Here is a 19,393-nt window from a genome sequence, read left to right on the forward strand (position 1 = left end):
GGTTGACACTATACTGAATTGCCAGACTCCACAGCAAGACCACTGCACATCTCCACACAGAGAACGCAGAAAGACTCCACAGCGAGACCACTGCACAACTCCATTGAGAGCGCACAGATCGACTCCACAGCGAGACCACTGCATGACTCCACACAGGGAACGATGCCAGACTCCACAGAGAGAGCGGTACAAGCCTCCACAGCGAGCTCGTTGACAGACTCCACGATGGAAGCAATGCAAGGCTCCAGAGCGCAGTCCTTGCAGGAACAAGACCATGAAGGTCTATCAACCTTATCTGAGCAACCAGCAGCAGACGATGCAAGTCTGCCACGCTCAAGTGCACAGCAAGACAACTATGACAGTCTACCACACTCACGTGAACAGCAAAGAGACCATCACAGTCTACCCAGATTATTTGAGCCACCTGAAGAAGACTCTGACAGTCTACCCAGCTCATCTAACCGACAAGAAGACACTGAAGGTCTACCCACTGTATGTGCGACAAGTGACAAAGGCTTCACAATTCCCAGACAAGATGTGCGACATCTCAGCGAGACTGACAGATCTCAGCTAGTATGTACAGAGGCACTCGACAATCAAAGTGAGGCTACGAGTGACTCCAGTGACACCACATTAATTCAAACCTCATCCACTCGAGCCTCTCCACAAGAAAATGCATTCCTGAACGTTTTCACTCCGGACGGGGAGCATCAAGACACCTCAGCTGATTCAAGTGAACCTGAAATGACTCCGGACGGGGAGTGTCAAGAAACAAAAGCTGATTCAGGTGAACCAGAAAGGACTCCATATGGGGAGCATCGACATGCCGAAGATAATTCCAGGGAACCGGACATGACTCCAGGCGGGGAGCGCCGAGGAATCAGAGACGGCTCGCTCAATGAAACAGCAGATGCCACAAAGGACACTGACGCAAGTAACTTTGTGAAGGACTCGCATTCTCCACTCGGTGTGGTCATTGAGCACAACAAACACAACAACAAAACCTACGAAAACAACAACAAAGACAACAACAAGAAGCGTACCAAAGGCACCAATGTCAACAACAAGCATGACAAAAACAACAACACTGGAACAACGACTGGTACGACATAGTACAACTCTGCAAATGCAGGACAATGTAACAGCACAGCTCTTAGCACTGGCAAGATTACAGCCATACCATGGCATGACAGCAAATCTCGCCAATTTAAGTTTGCTCCACTATGAACAAGCAAACCAGCTTTCAAGGCAGATGACATACTGCATCAATATCGCAATCACAAGAAACAGTCCAGGCCGGATGACACAGATTACATACTGCATCGCTACCACAAGCATAGAAAAAAAGAGTCCAAATCAGACAACAAAGTGATTTGACCATTTGCACACCTCCTGATGACGTCTTGGTTCCTTAAGCCCAGGGACACTGACGGCATTCACAAAGAAATGACAACGTCATCATCGACACTTCAATAACAAAACAAGAAAGCAACTTGACCATATAAATTCATGAACTTTGGACTCATACATATTATTTGGTATTGTACAATTATCACTGTCATCATGATTTGTACATGTCATCACTTATCAACCTATTTTGTTCAATTTTCGTTAACACTGTGCAGAAAATATGTAACACGAAAAAAGGGGGGAATGTGGTGATATACATCATTGTAAATACACAAGGGGTTAATGTAAATACACATAGCCTAAGTAAACACTAGAGGGAGCACCAGAGACATCATGACATGCAGACATACAGCTAATGAACACATAGAATAGGACACGACCAATGGGCAGTCAAGACACCCAGAGGTGACACTACCACAAGGGGGCAACCCATATAAAAGGACAGGGCACACATGCTCTTTCTCTTTCCACAGGCGACACAGGGGCACATCAGAAGCATCACATCCACCGCATGGCTTAGAGCAGACTGGTTAGTTAGACTGAGTTACTGTAGCAAGATTAGCAGGAGAGTCGAACTCAAGTAGGAGAATTGTTAACTGTTCAATAAATGTGTTAAACCTATCTCCAAGTCTGAACCTTCCTTTGTCAGAGCATACAGCAAAGAAGCAGCTTATGCTACATGAAGAAGCATAACACAACAATGTAAAGCGGTTCTTAGGGTCACCAACTGTGATTAAAAGTGTTACTTTCGGTTTCATCACATGACTTTCCACCACACATCAGCCATTAGTCGGCCAACACATCCATTCTTGAGCTGCGCTGTCTTCCTATGCTAATTTGAAACCAAGAAGATCATTGTTTAATTGGGTGATCGGTCAAACAACCTTTTTACCCACCTGATAAAGAGAAATATTGAAATAAACTTATAAATAAAAAATCTTTTTTAATGCTTTGCTTATTTTTCTCCACAGTTGCATACAACTGTGTCCTGGAGATTGATCTTCAATTCGTGGCATCTTCAGGTCAGTCTTTGGGAGTCAAATATCGTGGCTAGACTAAAACATATGCACCCCCCCCCCCCCCACCACCCCCTCACCAATTTTGGGTTGCATCTATAATAAGCTGTTCATGAGATTTACCTCTCCTGATGCTAAGCCAACTTTTATTTAAGAACAGTTCTTTCATTTTACTTCTGATCATTTATTCCACTAATTGTCAATAATTCAGGAGATGGATTTATGGTTTTAACTGTGGCCTCTGCGCACGGGAACTTCATTTCCCTACTTCCAGTCTGTCAGAAACTCCCTAATGACTTTGTCAGCACTTCACTGTCAGCACTGAGGTAGAGTTCACCCAGCCTCGGGGATTTACTGCTATTCAGCTCCGAGGATATTCATCACCTCTGTTTCACTAATGTGAAAGTGGCAGCAAGAGCACAGTGTTGCCCTGACAATTACTGAGATCATCATTTTGCAATGTTAACTGAATTACTGTATGAGTTAGCACAGCTCTAACCTCTCTTTTGGAAGAAGTAGATGGGATGCAATTTATCTCTCCAGTGAGAAGCTGACCTTTCTGTTCTGCTTCTGCAGCCAATTCTAATTTTTTAAAATAAATTTAGTCCCTGACACTAAGAGCAGGAATGAACAGATTCCTTGGAGGCATTGTACTGAGTCTTATTTCACTTTCATAACATTCCTACTTCTGGAGCCAAACGTTAGACCAGTAGCATCTTTCCACCAAGCAAATAAGATCAAAATCAGTGTCACTATTCCAATATAGCTGGTCACAGCAGATCCTTAATAATACAGATTAAAATAGGCCAGCTCCTGTTATATTTTAGTGTGTTCTGGTACCAGTTATTATTGGATCGCTGCAATTCTCCTCCAAGTAATGCAATACAACACATAAATAATCACAAGCTCGGCTTGTTCTGCTATAATGTGCATGGCTCTTTTTCCTTATGTGTCTTTTCCCATGTTCTCAAACATATGTTGGATAATGTTTCTGTACAAATGTTGGTCAATCATGTCCATTTTTCTTCCTTTTTGTCCCCTCACAAGAGCATAGCTGCAGAAAAATTAATTTCATGTTTAATTTCATGGGTGGACCGATGGCACAGTGGTTAGTACTTTTGCCTCACGGCTCCATACACTCGGGTTCAATTCTGGCCTCGGATGACTGTCTGTGTGGTTTTCCTCTGGGTGCTCTGGTTTCCTCCCACAGTCCAAAGGTGTGCAGGTTTGGTGGATTGGCCATGCTGAATTGCCCATTGGTGTCCAAAAGCTTAGGTTCGGTTACTGGATTACAGGGATAGGGTGGAGGCGTGGTCTTAAGTAGGGTGCTCTTTCCAAGGACCAGTGCAGACTTGATGGGCCGAATGGCCTCCTTCTGCACTGTAAATTCTATGATTTCCAGACGGTTTCGACCAATGACATTCAAAACCAAAGTGTCAGAGGGTTTTAAATTCTAAATGAATGGGGGCACTGAACTTGTGTTACGAACAGGAGCCTTTTGTCATCTTTGGTGAATAAAATACTAGACTTCTTGGAAATTGTTTTGGCATAGAGGAAATGAAATTATAAACCTTCATATATCAAGGCAAGCGTGTTTTCTAAACACCTTGGTATATAAAAGTCATTAAAATTTTATACATAAATTTTGTCAAAGTCAATTTATGTGCAGAGCTCTTTCAAAAACCTATTGCTCTTTTTTAAGAGTCAGTTTTTTTTTGAAAATGTGATTTATTTATCTGAGATGGAGTTTACACATTGACACGCACTCAGCTGAATTCTGAAGAGACAGTGATAGAATTCTGCTTCATGCCAAACACTCAGTCTGCAGGCCTCACCAGAAATTCAATTTTTCTCTGGGTCTCACCTCTTGGCCTTCGCATGATTGCTGTGTATGAAGCCTGTCTGGATGTGGGAAAGAGACCTCAACTTTATAAACCGCTATTGTAATTTAGCGTCCAACGCATGCAACTTTATTTAACGTGACGCCACAGTGAAATAAAATGGAAATTGCATTTGTATGAAATTGCTAATAAACACGCCATAGCTCTTGCTTAGAACAATCAGGAAATTTCAATTGATTGCATATTGGAGGCTATCCCGCCACCGGACCACTCACACATGCCTTTGGCCATTCCATTACAGTAACATATTTATTTATTTTATCAATATTATATCTGCCTTTCTCTGCCACACAGTATCGAACTCTGCTGACGTGTTTGAAAAACCCCTGTGCGCAGTGGAGCCTATTTTTAGCCGTGACTTTCTTTGCCGAGATTGAATTGCAATGAAGATATTGATTGCTGCAATATCAATTACTATAATATTTGTGATGACTAAGTCTTAGCTGATATCGAACCATTTGACTGGGGCAGCTTGGATTTACAACTGTATATTAGCAAACGTTTTTGGTGGGTTATGATTACAAAAAGAATTAGAACTGAATTCTCTTCACAATAAGCTGTCATGAATGGTAATGATAGAACTTTTATAAATGACTGAATGTTTGTGTTAATTACTCAGAAGTAAACAGATATTGGAAAGAGAGTTTCAGTTACCTTTAAGAGCCAATTATTAGAATTAATTGTAACTTCAAAGAGGTTACTTTTAACAACTGTTATATGCACATCACCAGCCAAGTGTATAAGTAAAGAAATTCCATTAATTGCATCGTTAACAATGTAATAATCTAGTTTCTATATTGTCAATACTGTTTTGCCAGAACATTGGTACCTATTTTACATTTAACTTTCATGATGGCTTAGAAGGGATAAGACATTTCCATGTTCGCATATATAAATTAAATTGCAAACTTTGCAGTTTGTTTGTCAAAAATAATCCAATTAATGTGTTTAGACGCTTTGTTTAATTTGTTCAATTTTGTTGAACTGAAATTTTGAAGCATTCCCATTTTAACCCCATGTTGCAGATCCCTGTACTCCACATTACCTCTGTTTCATGTCTGAGACAGTAATAACTGTACAATCTGCAGGATTGAATGCCTGGCAAGAATACGTAACCTCTTTTGTGCTCTACATGCGAGAAGTGTGTGCATAGACAAAACCCTGCCTTGCAGAATGTTTGATCGACTCCCAAATCAACTCCATACATTAATGGATGATCTCTTCCCACCATCCCCACTCTTTGGTCCTCTCTGCACATTGCAGAGGTTCAATAACACACAAAAATAAAATATTTAATACAATACCTTGAAAAATATTGATTTATTCTCCTTTGATTTTGATGTTTGGCTTTTAAAATTGACAGAAGATGCTGATCAATAATTATATAAATGCACCTTTAAAACATCACTGCAGCGACAATGTAGTTTTTTTTAATAGACGAGCCATACAGACTCGAAACATTCCTCAATGGCCATAGCCCGCATTCAATGGCATTTAGTGCGAAAATGAGCCCCACATGAGTCTCGCCATTATTGGCTGTCTCGCCATCTGATTCGCCTGACTGGCGCTTCAGCATCTCGTCGCTAACAAGGGGGAGCTGCTTTTAAACATTTCCTCACCACTCTCTTCCAGTCAACACACAAGCATGGCAGCGCGCAGACCTGATCCTCGAATTGGTGATAGTGACCTGACCAGGTTTCTCGACCCTGGGGATGCGAGACGGGACATTCCGTTCCCCTGAAGCGGTCGGAGGCTCAGCAGTCAGGTCAGCAATGGCACCAGGGAGGAAGAGGCAGCAGTGGTCAGTGCGGGCAGCATAACCAAGAGGACCACCGTACAATGTTGGAAGAAGCCCAATGACCTCCACTGAAGTGTAAGGGAAAGTTACCACCTCTCTCTTGGCATCAGTTCCAGCTGTCACCCCTAAAATTCCCAAACCCCCACGGATAAGTGGCTGACACCTCACACCTTCCCCACATCAATGTTTGTGCTTGTTGCTCAGAGCCCACTGGCACCCACCAGGTGCGCTGCCCAAACTGGCCACCTGTAGAGCCCCCTGATCCATCAAGCATACAGCTCAGACTGCCCTCTCTTTGGCCCTGCAGGAGAAGATAGCCCATAATAAATGGGAAAGGGTCAAGGTGGGGGGGGGACAGAATCCCAGAGTCTCAGGTCCTCCCCCTTTTATGAGGAACAGACTCTGTAGATCACGTGTTTGACCAAGGAGCGAGCAGTCACTGACAGCAAGGTTGGCTTGGTCCTCCATACACGTCAGACCCATGCTGCTGCCTGTCCGCCATCATTCGGTACCTCCTGTGCTCCTCCCCGAGCTCGTCTTCCAGTCTGTCATGGTCTGGCTCCTCCTCCTCAGACGAGGACATTGGTCCCTCCTCCTCCTCCTCTTCCAGCATGTCACCCCGCTGCTGTGTCAGGTTGTGGAGGGCACAGCAGACCACCAGAAAGCGGGAAACGCTCTGGGGGGTGTTCTGCTGGGCACCACCAGAGCAGTCCAGGCATCAGAACCGCATTCTGAACAGTCCGATGCTCAATGCTCAATGACAGCACGGGTGGCAGCATGTGCCTCATTATATCGGGTCTCTGCCTCGGTCTCAGTCCTTCACACTGGCATTATCTGGCAAAACCTCAGCTGGTACCACTTGTCCCCCAAGAGCCATCCTGTCACCCTGGGGTGACCCTTGAAGGTACCGGGGATCTCACAGTGTCCCACGTTGTAGCTGTCATGCATGCTCTGGGGATAGCGTGCACACACATGCATGATACGAAGGCTATGGTCACACACAATCTGAATATTCAGGGTGTGGAACCCCTTCCTGTTAATGAAGGGCACTCTCTGATGCCCCGGTGCCCAAAAGGTGACATGTGTGCCATCTATTGTCCCCTGGACCTGAGGCATCCCGGCAATAGCGGAAAATCCTACTGTCAGGGCACCTTGGTGAGATTGGTCCAGCTCCAAGGTGATGTAGTCCGATGCCTGGGCATACAGAGCATCTGTGACCTCCCGGATGCACCTGTGAGATGTAGTGTGATAAATGCCTCACATGTCCCCTCTCGAGCCCTGGAATGATCTGGTTGCATAGAAGTTTAGGGCTTTGGTGATCTTCATGGCTACTGGGAGCAGGATTCTTCCTTCTCCATAAGGAGGTAGGACAGGTGATGCATTGTCTCTTTATTGAGACGGAGTCTCTTGCGGCACATTCTGTCCATCATCTCATCGAGAGACCAACAACGTCTTTGCACCTTGGGCTTCGGCCTGATGGGCTGACGGGGTTTCAGGGTGTGCGGCATGAGGTGCTACCTCCAGCCTGCATCATCGCTGCTGCTGCCTTCTCCGGCGTCTGCCTGCCTCGGCTGCCTCTGCGGGATCCACAGCAGCAAACATCTGGAAGAAATTAGAGAAAGAGAGAGACCGACAATCAATTTGGGTTTCCATCAACATTACCATGATTCTCCCCTCTTCTCTCAAAGTGCCGTCCAATGAGTCAGTTGTGCTGGCATACCTTGCCCTGTACATTCACCCTGTCCACAACAGGAGTCCCTGTACCCAAGACCCCAGACCTCTGCCAGGAACATTTGGGAGGCTTTGCTTGGTGCCCCCCCCTGGTCCTCACTCACACTTACCCTTTGGCCATGAGTGGTTCCCAAGTGCTGAAGCCCGGCTGTTTGATTGTTGGCAACTGCCCCTCTGGTGCTGATGCTCTGAGAGTTCGGGGATAGTTGTCAGGCTTCAAAGTTTCCTTGAGATGCTGTGCACTAATCATCCTCTGAGGCATGGCACGAGTACCCTGGAGTAGGCACTTGAAAGTTGAAAATTGTTTGTTTATTAAATGGTCAACAGTACCCATGAAAAAAACTGGAGCCACCTGGGTCTGTTTCCTGATCTGCAATCCTGAACTCCCGAAGACTAATATTCATCACCTGAACTAATGAAAGAAAACGTCCCTGCAGAGATGCGATTCAATCTACGGATGTTAACGCCAGCAGTCAGTTTTCGTTTCAACCAGAAAGCTCTAATGTACAGAATAATGTAAAATAAATAGAAGTTAATTTTGAAAATTAATTGTGTGCTCCAAAATCATGAATATGAGAATCAAACTCCCACAAGCGATCACACTCCAGTGAGTTACAATTAACAAGGTTAGATATGGTCGACGTTTATAAAGGACGATGAGTTATATAGACATGGAATAATTGAATATGTGTGAAACTTGATTTAAGAAGCATTTACGACTGTCTTTAACATTTGTGCATACTGTGAGTGGAGTTTACAAAATATTGAATCCTTTGATGAATATAATGTCACCTGGTTGCAATTTGCTTCTTGATCATTTTCTGTGAGGATTTTCTTTGATTATCTAAAAGATAGAAATTCACTCAATCTCAGCACCAGAACTAATGCACTGTACCTGTCACAGTTCTAAATCCCCATTTTATCTGTGCAGATGGCAATTATTTTAAGCCACCAGCTCCATAGCACATAAAAAGGATGTGGGGGGGGGGGGGGAACTTACAGCGTTGTGTCTAGCTCATGGGATGACAGTCGACAGCTTGCCAGAGATTAAACTGATAAAGTGGTCAGCCAGGATACCACACACAATAGACCAGTGATCTTGGGGCTTAACACAGTGAGGCCCTCAAAAGAAGGCCTGAAGAAATGACATTGTGTGAAAAGGAAGCAAACCAGCTAAGACTACACTATTAATGTGAAGAAGGATTGTCATGGGATCTTTGGCTATGTCTGCATTAGAAATGGAAAGATTGCATTATTACCCCAAAATGCCATGTCCTAATCAAGACATTGTGTACTTATTACTACAGTATATGTTGAAAGACTACTCCTGGGGACATGCATGACAGTTGCAGTATAATGTGGATAAATGTGAGGCTATCTGCTTTCGGCAGCAAATATAGGAAGGAAGATCATTATTTGAATGGGTGTAAATTAAGAGAGGTGGATACCAAGCGAGACCTTGGTGTCCTCGTGCATCAGTCGCCAAAAGTAAGCACGCAGGTACGGGCAGGAAGTAAAGAAGGCAAGGTATGTTGCATTCATTGCAAGAGGATTTAAGTATTGAAATAAAGATGTTTTATTGAAATTGTATAGGGCATTGGTGAGGCCACACCTGGAGTATTGTGTGTAGTTTTGGTGTCCTTATCTGAGGAAGTATGTTCCTGCTATGGAGGGAGAGCAGCAAACGTTTGCCAGGTTGATATCTGGGATGGTGGGACTGTCAAGCGAGGATAATCAGTTAGGATTATATTCATTGGAGTTTAGAAGAGTGAGAGGGGATCTCATAGAAACTTACAAAATTCTAGCAGGATTAAACAGGCTAGATTCATTAAGAACGTTCCCAATGGTAGGAGAGTCTAGAACTAGGGGTCATTGTTTAAGGATAAGCGGAAAACCTTTTAGGACTGAGGTGAGGAGACAGTTCTTCACCCAGGGTGGTGAATCACCCAGTGAATCTGTGGAATTCGCTACCACGGAAAGTAGTTGAGGCCAAAACATTGTGTAATTTCAAGAAGGAATTAGATATAGCTCTGGGGTTAAAGGGATCAATGGATATGGGGGGGTGGGGAGGCGAGATCAGCGTATTGAATTTTGCGATCAGCCATGATCATGATGAATGGCGGAGCAGGCTCGAAGGGCCTTCTCCTGCTTCTACTTTCTATGTTTCCTCACTGATGTAGATACATAGTTGAATTCAAACCGAGGAAGGCTAATTTGCCCTTTCTCACTTCATAATCCACTTGCCGCCGTCATCAAAAGTGGCACACTTTGACAGGACAAGGACCATAGCAAGTGGCAGCATCTCCCTGGAGAAACTGCTAACAGAATGATTCAATTAATCAAGGGCAAAGTAGGTCGGAGACTGAGTGATATCTGAGTGACTGAGTACTAATGTATTATATGAGCTAACTCTGGTACATTGTTACGTCCATATACACTGCACAGGTGTTGAAAGGTTAGTGTCAAGAGACAGTTACAGCCAAAAAGATAAATGTACCCATATACCCATTACAAAAAACTCCTTCTTGCTCTCTTCACAGCTCAAAGAGAATCAACGATCAAGTGGCTTACGCTACGGAGCTGCACAGGAGCACTAGCCATTCATTTGCATTAAGCAGGAGTGCAAGTAGAACAACTTCATGGCCGATACATAATGATACAAGTAGCACTCAGTGAAACGCAAGGGTCTGATGATGAAGGAGCAGGAGAGGCAGGGTTAATGACGTTCAGCAGCTACGCAGTGAGGTATGGTTTACTAAATACTCTTCATTAACATGCTGTCATTAGCTGGGCCTCCTCAATCAGATGGATGGAACAAACGTACAGAATTTGGGAAGTCATTTGTAAAGTAGTATGGATAGGTTCTGTAATTTGGGCAATGAATATAAGCAACTTAGTTACAAGGGGTGGAATTGAATCGCTCATAAACTCAAAACTCACTCTAAAAGGGGATCTGAAAATTCCAATCTGTATGGTACTTTATAATTTATCAGCGAAAGCGAATTATTGGCAGACTGAGGGTATACATAGATACACAGAAGATAGGAGCAGGGGGAGGCCTTTTGGCCATTCATCACGATCATTGCTGATCATCCAACTCAATAGCCTAATCCTGCTTTGTCCCCATTGACTTGGATCCCATTTTCCCCAAGTGCTACATCCAGCCGCCTCTTGAATATATTCAAAGTTTTAGCAAAAATTACTTCCTGTGGTAATGAATTCCACAGGCTCACCACTCTTTGTTTGAAGAAATGTCTCCTTGTCTCTGTCCGAAATGGTTTCCCCTGAATCCTCAGACTGTGACCCCTGGTTCTGGACACACCCATCATTGGTAATATCTTCCCTGCATCTACCCTGTCTAGTCCTGTAGAATTTTATAAGTCTCTATGAGATCCCCCCCTCATTCTTCTGAACTCCAGCGAGAACAATCCCAAACTAGTCAATCTCTCCTCATATGACAGTCCCGCCATCCCTGGAATCAGTCTGGTAAACCTTTGCTGCACTCCCTCGAGAGCAAGAACATTCTTCCTCAGAGAAGGAGACTGAGAAGGAGACAGAGAAACTGCACACAATACTCCAAGTGTGGCCCAACCAAGGCCCTGTACAATTGCAGCAACACATCCCTGCTTCCATACTCAAAGAGAATTCTATAAATATAATCATGTACTCTGTCATCGTACAAAGCAGTTTCTGATCATTGTTTAATTGTGCTACCTTCTGCTAGCTTTCATAGAATCCCGAAAGTGCAGAAGGAGGCCATTTGGCCCATTGGGTCTGCACCAACCCTCTGAAAGAGCACCCTATCTAGGCCCACTCCCCCACTATAGTCCCGTAACCCCACATAAACTTTGTGCACTAAGGGGTAATTTAGCATGGCCAATTTACCTAACCTGCACATCTTTAGACTGAGAGGAAACCGGACCGCCGAGAGGAAATGCATTCCGAAACGGGGAGAATGTGCAAACTTCACACAGTCACCCAAGTTCGGAATCGAACCCGGGTCCCTGGCACTGTGAGGCAGCAGTGCTACCCACTGTGCTACCATGCCGACAGGCATATTATAAGGCTCCTAGCTCCTGCCCCTTACAAACTGCAAGCACTCTTATAGTAGCCCAATGATTTTGAATAGAATGGAGGTACTTTCGGGATAACTCTCTGAAATCCCACTCCTGGCGGGTTGCTCTGTGTTCCTGCTGTGCAGGTTGGGAAATTGAGGGTAAATTGGCAAGCAATATGCCCAGGATTTTCTGATCATATGCAGCAATAAGCAAGGCTACCGGCTGGTAGTGTGGCCATAGAAGACTGGCCCTTGTGACTTCACAGAAAGCAAAACTTATTCTGTGGTGAGAATTATGTAAATATATATATATTGATGGAGTGACAGCTCTTCCTATTTCGCTATGACAAAGGGTAGTTGTTAGCTCCAGGAATGTGTTATAAGCATCAGAATCAATGATGTTTTATTTCTCTGTTCTCAGTGCTGCCTAGACAAGTTGAGCGGAGTTCAGTGCTCAGTGGTTGTTTTCTCACATTAAGGATAGATTTCTGTGCATCTGAGTACCATTCATTGTTGGCTTCACACTAATAGCAACTGGTGTTCAGCTGAAGTGCAAGTTGCTCCTTGAAGTGATCCTTGGCCTTGTAAACATTTTGTGTTAGACACAGCGATGGGTTCCACTCCCACCCTATAGACGTGAGTACAAATTGTCTGCTAACAGTGCAGCATTGAGGATGAAAGATTGAACATCTCCCCTCTCAAGTGATAGTCAATGATCCTGTGGCATTATTTCAAAGAAGAACAGGAAAGTTCTCCTCTGCTACACTGGCCAATATTTATCCCTTGACCAACATCGCATAATAAAATTACCTGATCAGCCAATGCAGGCATAATGGACAATTGAACTCTTTCTGTGCTGATTCTATGATTCTATTATTTCACTGTTGTCTGTGTGGTGATATGCATCACTCTAAATACACAAAGGGTTAATGTAGATACACTACACCCAGCTAGACACTAGAGGGAGCACCAGAGACATGACACACAGACATTCAACCAATAGGCAAGTAAGATAGGACACAACCAATGGGAATTCAAGACACACCCAGAGGTGACACTACCACAGGGGGGCATTACACCAACCCATATAAAAGGACACAGCACACATGCTCAGCCTCTTTCCAGTGGGCACACTTAGTGAGTACAGACAGGGTTGATTGAAACACATCACACCCACCACGTGGATTGGAGCAGACTGGTTAGTTAGCCTGAGTAGCTATAGCCGGATTAACAGTAGAGTCGAATCCAAGTAGGAGAATCGTTAACAGTTTAATAAACGTGTTAAAGCTATCTCCAAGTCTGAACCTTCCTTTGTCAGAGTGCACATCAAGGAAGCAGCTTATGCTACGTCAAGAGCATAACAAAACAGTCTGTGGGACCTTGCTTTGCGAAAACAGGCTGTCACATTTCTTTACAGTACAACAGTAGGTTCATGTTAAAAGTATGTCATTACTGTAAAGTTCTTTAGGATGTCCTGGGGTTGTATAAATGCCAGTATTTCATTCTTCTATAATAGCAACAGAAAATGGTACAAGCACTCTGTGGGTTTGGCAGCATCTGTGGAGAGAGAAACAGAGTTAATCTTCAGGTCGATGACCTTTCTTCTTTTATAACAAAATCTAATCAGGTTGAGTCACAGTGCAACGTCATACAAAGCCCAAACCCCTGCGCAGAGTGTAAAATGTGCCGTATTGTGGCTTCATCGGCAATCATGTGTAATTTTCCACAATAGTCCCATTCTTTAAATGAGGCTGGTTTCACTGAACTATCACTTACCAGGTATAATTCTCATTGAAAAGATAGATGGTGTTGTATCGTAGCTAACATAATTTTTTTTTAAATCACAGAGGGGAAGGATTTACTTGGTGTACCATAGATGGTGCAACCATAAAACCATCCCCCATAAATGAGTTTGCAGTTGTACAACAGCTATAACACAGGAGAAATCTCCCCTGGGAGCTCTTTGGCAGGAAACATTTTAAACAGATTATTTGCAGTGCTCCACAGGAATGAAGAACTCGACACATAAAAATAAATAAATTCATGAACCAAAGCGCAGCCCATTTCTTTTTAAACTTTTCTTCAAGGTAGGATGTTGACTGGTTATGTTATAGAGATACTCAGAATTTTGCTGAATGAAAAATCAAATTGAAATGAACTTGATCACTTAAGAAAAAGGAACTAAAGATAAAGGGCTGGATTCTCCAGTACCCCAGCCGCAGGTTTCTCAGCGGCACGCCATTTGCTGGTGGTGGGATTCTATACTCCTGCCGCTTGTCAACGGGATTTCCTGTTGAGGCCACCCCACTCCGCAGTGATTCCCAACAGCCAGAGAGTTCCAGTCCAAATTTTGCAAACCTTCAAGCTCAGGTAAATTAGAGTTCAATTTCCCAACATACCAATTCACAGCAAATGTTCACGACACATCTCAGCAAAAGGGGTTTTGTAATCTGGTCTGAATCAGTACTGAAAGAGTTAAAGTGGAAAGTGCTCTTGAACTGCTCAATGCTTCTCCCAATAAGAGCGGGTAGACAATGAGTGGTTGCTATAGAAACAGTACTCCTGATGCTGCAGAATGCAGGAAAAAAGGTGAAGACAGCAAAAAGAAACATTCACAGCTACAGTAGATTTGACATCCGTTACATTAAAATGAATAGCCACATAGCTGGATCCCCCACTTCATAACATTTGGGGTATAATTAGAAAATGGGATGTTAGAACTTAGCTTTTCGTGCTTTCTGGAATTCCAGTTTGAGTGTTAGATTTATTACTGGTAACTCCAGAATTGTTTGGTCAATAAGAAACCTTGGGTACAATTCGCCCAAATAGGAACAAAGTCCCACAGCGAGAGTGTATAGCCGTGTGTTTCCCAGCGCTCGCAGTGCCGAGAAACAGACAGCTATTCAACGCCATTTTAAAATGGCGTCCCAATCTCCGAGGCCCGCGAAGCAATCCCCGACCTCCCCCCACACAGGACACTCCGGCCCGATCGCACTCGTACAAAAATGGCAGCTTGGCACTCTGACAGTCTCCACACCAGCTGGCAATGTACCTGGGGACCTTGGCAGTGTCAGGCTGTCACCCAGGTGGCACCAGCAATGCTAGGTCACCAGCAAAGGGCATGCAGCTCGGGGCCTCCGATCCCCTGGGAGACCCCCAAGTGTGCCGTTCCATCGGACCAGTGCTGAACGGCACTCGCCCGAGGTCTCTGAGGTGAAGGGGATGAATCCCAAAGCCTCAGCTATCTTGGGAATCTGCACATTAAAGTGAGACTAGCTGTCTCCCTCGAATATGTACATTTGCCAAAAAGTGATCCCACCCAGATTGGGTGGGGTTTACATCACAACGAGGCATTGTGAGCTGGGTAGATCCCGGGAGCGGCATCTCCCAGCTTTTATCGGCCACGCCGCGCTGCGGCAATCTGCTTTTACGGTGCAGGGTGGCCATTGGATTACACCCCATATTTTGCTGGCTCAGGATAGGAAGAAACAGATTGGTTAACAGTTTTTGTTTTGTTTTGGGATCTTTTGGAGTAAAATTCACCGTAAGTAGCAGAACAAGACCGATGGTAGAAAATCAATGGCCTATTTTAGGCCGCACGCCAATTTATTTTCCATCAACTGTTCCAAGCAGATGGCATGCAAACTTCTCCATTATTAATCATAATAAAAACAAGAAATGATGGGCAATGAGCAGGTCAGGCAGCATCTGTGGAGAGGGAAACACAGTTAATACTTCAAGTTCGTACGAAATCAAAAAGTTAACTCTGCGTATTTCTCTCTCCACAACTGCTGCCAGACCTGCTGCATTTTTCTCACATTTTCTCTTTTTATTTCAGATTTCCAGAATCTACCGTATTTTTTCTTTCATTTTAGTGCTCTTTTAACCCTTACTTTTTTTTCCAATTCCCTTACTTTCCCTCATGCTCTCTTTCACACCGTCACTTTAAAACACCTGAAGACAAATACATTTTCCCAGTTAAAATCCAGTTCAGAATGCAAATGTTTGTATCAGATTTTTGTTTAAGTTTAGGTGGAGTAAATGTGAATTTTCAGTTGACTTTAGACATCTCTGGCACTGCTGGGAAAAGGGTTGATGTTTCCCTGGTGATTTCTGTTGAATGTGCACGTGTGCTGCTATTGATGGCAGCACGATGGTGCAGTGATTAGCACTGCTGCCTCACGGCGCCGAGGTCCCAGGTTCAATCCAGGAGTTGCACATTCTCCCCATGTCTGCTTGGGTTTTATCCCCCACAACCCAAAGATGCGAAATTGCCTCTTAATTGGAAAGAATGAATTGGGTATTCTAAAATTATTTTTTAAAATTTTTAAAGGAAAAAAAATATGTATGCTGCTATTGGGTAGAGACAACGTTGTGGATTCACACGCTTTGCGAGTCCAGAAATGTGAATCGATATCGGGCGGAGAATTGGGCGCATTGCAAAAACCGTGGTTTGCGCCCGGCGTCAATTCCAGCGCCATGCTCTGGTCCCTTGCTGGTGACAAAATCGAGGTTTGCGCGCTGTATCGGCAGGACCATGCAAAACCCTCATTTGCATGGACTTAGCTCTACTTCGCAGGTTGGACGCAGTATGATCCACCCTTCCATGATGCTCTGCCCCTCTGAGGTGAAAGTCACGCAGGCACAAGGTAGTGCCTGTATTTATAAACGGGCCTGGGCGCTATGGCTGCTGAGGGGAAGCGAGAAGGTAAGGAAACTTACCACACAACCAGGGGCCACTATGCTGATGGGATAACACACGGTCTACCCAGTGATGAGATCCACTGTAGACCAGACTGAAGGAAACAGGACAGGCGCCACAGAGCCTGTCGCTGACATGGGTGGTGGAAGCCATTGGCACCCCTGTTAATAGGGAAGGGCGGTAAGGATAAATGCTTCCCACATCACAGGCCCGGTGCCACGATGTAACCTGATGGCTTTGGATGGGCAAGGGAATACTCATCTTCCCTCCCCGCCCCTGCAGAGAATGGATTTCGGAGTGCGGCCAGCAATGCTCGCTATCCACCTGGCTGCAGCTGTCATTCCGGATTCATGGAGGCTGGAGGCACAGGGCCTGCTCGGGGAGGATCCTGCACCAGAGAAGCCTGCCCCAGAAGAGCAGGGGCTGACTGGCGAGTCTCGACGGCCGGCCGTTCAACAGGCCAAGGAGGAGGTGAGAAGGAGGCGCTGCATCAGGGCACATGTATACCATTGGCGCCTGTCCTTTGAGGTGCTGCAAGATCACCTGTGCCACTGAAGACTTTGGCTAGCCAGCAAGACCATGTGCCAGGTGGTGGCGCTCCTGGCACCACGGGGGTTTGGAGGACACCTGCTCCCGGTGGTCATCAAGGTGCTGTTGGCTTTGAACTTTTCCGCATCAGGGTCTTTCCAGGGTCCGAGCGGGGACCTGTCTGGGATCTGTGTGTGACGGATGCCCTCTATGCCCACCATCGCTGGCATCCACCAAATCCAGGGGGAGATTGATGGCACACCTTTTCCCCTATGAGAACCAGCTCATCGGCGGGTGCCCTTCATCAATAGGAAGGGTTCCACTCACTGAATGTGCAGTTGATGTGTGACCACCAGTTGCACATCATGCACATCTGTGCCCAATACCCTGGTAGCGTGTACGATGCTTACAGCCTGGGGCACTCATTAGTTGCCGGCACCTCCAAGGCATTCCCTCGGGTGAGGGATTGGCTCTTGGGCAACAAGGGTTACCCACTGAGGTCTTGGCTAATGATGCATGTCAAGAGGACCAGATCGACGTGGAGACCTATTCTAATAATACCCATGCAGCAACCAGGGGCATTATTGAGCTTGGATGATCTGTTTCCGGTGATTGTGGGCCACCTTGTCCTCGGGGACGCATAAAGGACAGGGTGAGCCGATTTGAGGTGTGTTCTATGGGCTGGGACATGTAGCTGGTGGTATGTGTGTGCAAGGCAGCTGGCCAAAGAGGGTAATACAGGTGTTGGGGTTTGGTGGAGGGTGGGATGTAAGGGAGATGCAGGCAGGTGAGTTTTGATTGGCTCCAGGCTCCAGGGAATGGTGTGTGTGGGGGGGTGGGGGGCGTGATGCGAAGAGTGAAGATGCCAGGGGCACAGAGATGGGACTCACCTGAGCTTCTCTAAGGAGGTCACTCATCTCCTTTTGGCGCTGTGTACCAGTCCTCCTGGTGAGGCTAGCAGCACTGACTGCCTCTGCCCCTCCTCCCAGGCCTTGCTTATGATAGCCGGTTTCAATCACCTGCTCACCCTGAGGAAGGGGGTGTACCTCCTCTCCTTCACCACGTCAGCATTCTCTCAAGTTCAGTGTCCGTGAACCTTGGGGCAGGTTGCCTTTGTGCCATTTTATTGGCTGGAATGAGAGTGTGTGGGGAGTGGAGTGTTTATGAGCAGTCCCAGCTTGTTGGCCCCAGCGAATCAGACACCAGCGAGAATGGGAATCGCTCTAGATTCACGTGGGCAGAGTTCTGGCCCAGTTGCATGTCTTGACTCACTTTCTGAATAGCGGCCCCCATGGGAACATGAAGCGCATATAATTCACTTAGCGGCAGCACTTAGTCTAACAAATGGAGAATACCAGCCAGGATCATCCAATCGTGATTTTCTGCCCTCTACCCTTCCTATTTCCTCAATCACCAACAAATACCAGAACAGACTGAGGGGTGAATTCTCTGCCTCCCCAGCCGCCTGTTTCTTGGTGGTGTGCCATTGCTGGCAGCGGGATTCTTCATTCCCGCCTCTGGCCGATGAGATTTCCCATTGTAGGCACCCCCACGCCACCAGGAAACCCACGGGTGGGGGTGTGCTGCTGGCGGAACAGCGAATTCCACCGAAGAATTCACCCCTGTGTAGAAGCGTTGGGCTCCAATTGCTTACGACCAAGGTCTTATAACAACAATCTTTTATTCAGTGTTCTGTGCAGTTCTTACATGCTTCTACTCTGTCCATGCTCCAGGGAGAACTCCCGTGCTTATGTCATATGACATCTTAAGTAGCCGTGTCATCACGTCACCATGTTACCATTCGGCCTACAGCCTGGAAGCTCGGCTCAAATCCCCCCCTCCATCTTGTTTAATTTTTCATTTTTCAATCTTAATCTCATTTTATCTTGCTTTTGCTTTTAGGCAGCAGCTGTTCATTTTTCTGCCAGTTACACCTTTCTTTTATTTCTTTACTTGTCGCATTACCACTCCCTTTGGCTCTGGTCCATCAACTCTTCTGTCAGCATTTTCCAGTTTTATATTAACCTGTAATTCTCTTAAAGGCAGGTAATCAGTAGTTATTATGGATCCATACCTCACCAGACACAAGTCAATGGAGGTAATTTTTGTTTTTGTTTGTGCTCAAAATAGGTGCTGACAACTGACAGAAAATAAAATGGCTCCTCACCTGGCTGCGTAATGCTGCTTTAACAGATTGCCCGGTTTTCCAGGGAAGATTAATCTTAGGCCAAAGTTCCCAGCAGACAGCAG

At 45.4% G+C, this 19,393-nt stretch overlaps 1 long non-coding RNA gene across 1 annotated transcript; it reads right to left on the minus strand.

The window, feature by feature from the left end:
- Nucleotides 1-5,650: 5,650 nt before the first annotated feature.
- Nucleotides 5,651-13,775, minus strand: LOC140397967 (uncharacterized). Its single transcript, XR_011937359.1, has 3 exons — nt 13,690-13,775; nt 13,367-13,470; nt 5,651-7,727 (listed from the first exon to the last, which is right to left on the minus strand). It is a non-coding gene; the product is annotated as an uncharacterized lncRNA (long non-coding RNA).
- Nucleotides 13,776-19,393: the final 5,618 nt, after the last annotated feature.

The sequence above is a fragment of the Scyliorhinus torazame genome, chromosome 21 (assembly GCF_047496885.1).
Source record: "Scyliorhinus torazame isolate Kashiwa2021f chromosome 21, sScyTor2.1, whole genome shotgun sequence".
Lineage (NCBI taxonomy): Eukaryota > Metazoa > Chordata > Chondrichthyes > Carcharhiniformes > Scyliorhinidae > Scyliorhinus > Scyliorhinus torazame.